General features: G+C 44.2%; 1 protein-coding gene across 1 annotated transcript in view; it reads right to left on the bottom strand.

Moving 5' to 3' along the window:
* The window catches only part of LOC101849826 (trissin receptor), a 77,637-nt gene that overhangs the window by 66,000 nt on the left and 9,908 nt on the right, over positions 1 to 1,729 (bottom strand). The gene's annotated exons all lie outside the window — the stretch shown is intronic.

The following is a 1,729-nucleotide window of genomic DNA, read 5'->3' as shown; positions in this document are numbered from 1 at the left end:
TCTCTCTCTCTCTCTCTCTCTCTCTCTCTCTCTCTCTCTCTCTCTCTCTCTTTCTCTCTTTGTCTCTCTCTTTCTCTGTGTTGTTCTCGCAGGGACGAACATTAACTCTGAGATCCCAACTTTAAAACATTCTAATCATTACGAACTGAACTGTGCATCAAATCCCTATCAATTAATCCGTCAGCGTTCCCAAAAGTGTATGCCTTGAGCAACTGGTAAAAGAATTAACATGAAGAAAGGGATAGTGTAAACAACAAATGCATCTAGCTAGATTTGAAAGAACCCCGCGCCTATCAACTCGTATCCCAAAAGGACAAAGAATTCATGATAATAATGGGGAAGTCAAATGTTTCTCTAATTAGATGTGACGTACTGACATATATAACAATTATGTTTTATGATATTGATGATGATGATTTTTTTCGTTTCCTTAATGGGCCTGGCGGACTCCATGAAAAAAATATTCGAGCGAGAATGAAGTTCTTTTTCTGCTCCATTGTTAATATACTCAAAGGCACTTCCAGTCGTCTAGATAACTCCATTCGAGTTGCCATTGTTCCTGGACATTTAAACATTGTAAGCCTGATATCCTCCCTTTCATGATTGCATTTGCGGCAACGTGGGTTGGGCCCTTCACTCACAACTCTGCATGGTGGGTCTCTGACTTCCCTCTTGATCATTGGAAAGACTCCTCTGTATGTTGTTGGTTGTCTGTCTCCTTCAATCTCTCTGGCTTCATTAGCAGCTTGGCCTGCTGCCTCATTTCCTTCGATTCCAACATGGCTTAGAATCCACTGGATCTTTATTGTGGCTGTAGTTTCACTGAACTTGCGGCGAAGGTCATTTATGTCTGAGCTGTTGCTTAGCAGTCCCTTGCAGAGGGACTGACTGTCAGTCAAGATCTGCACATTGGTTCTACTGTGGCAATGGTCAACAATTCATTGTGCAGCAGGCACCATTGTCTGACATTCCTCGTAATAAGATGATGTGAGGAATGCACCTTTAGTTTTTATGATTTCTGTTCAAGGTGGATCATCATTCATTATCACCACTGCTGGTGCTCCACCTTCGCGGTATCCTGCAACAACCGATCCATCAGTGAAAATTGTCACATCGGCTCCAACCTCTTTGATCACATCCTCTGCAGCTTCACGTGCCTTTACAGGATCCTCACCTTTGCTCTTCACTCCCCTCACATCTGTTCGGATTTTGAGCTCGCCATGGGTATCCCATGTATAAGCTCTCACCAGATTGATTGGCCATCGATTTTCTGCTTCAGGTAGAAGGTGGTCTGCTAGGTCGATGCCCATCCGAAACCAACTTTTCCTGCTCTTTTTGGGCTTGACTGCTTGATCAAGGGCTTTCTTTCTAGGATGGTTGCCTGGCAATCGCTTGGCCATGTCTACAGACTTGAGGCATGTTCTTTTTGTGTAGTGCTCAGTTCTGGTCTCATAGCGCAGTGCTCCTGTTGGTGTTGTTTTCAGCTGACCTGATACAAGGCGGAGGGCTTTGTTTTCTATTCTGTCCAGGGCCTTTGCACAAGTCTCACTCAGCCAAGGCTGCCACGCTGGTGCAGCAAAATCCATCTTGCTTTTCACAAACATCTGATATACCTTCTTGAGCGACTCCTTACCCCAGCCCCATTCTGAGTTGCTAACAGCACCAATCATCTTCGTTGATGATGATGATGATGATGATGATGATGATGATGATGATGATGATGATGATG

This window comes from Aplysia californica, unplaced genomic scaffold (assembly GCF_000002075.1).
Source record: "Aplysia californica isolate F4 #8 unplaced genomic scaffold, AplCal3.0 scaffold00064, whole genome shotgun sequence".
In the NCBI taxonomy this organism is placed as follows: Eukaryota; Metazoa; Mollusca; class Gastropoda; order Aplysiida; family Aplysiidae; genus Aplysia; species Aplysia californica.
Note: the sequence above shows the minus strand (reverse complement) of the source record. Positions and strands in the feature narration are given on the sequence as shown.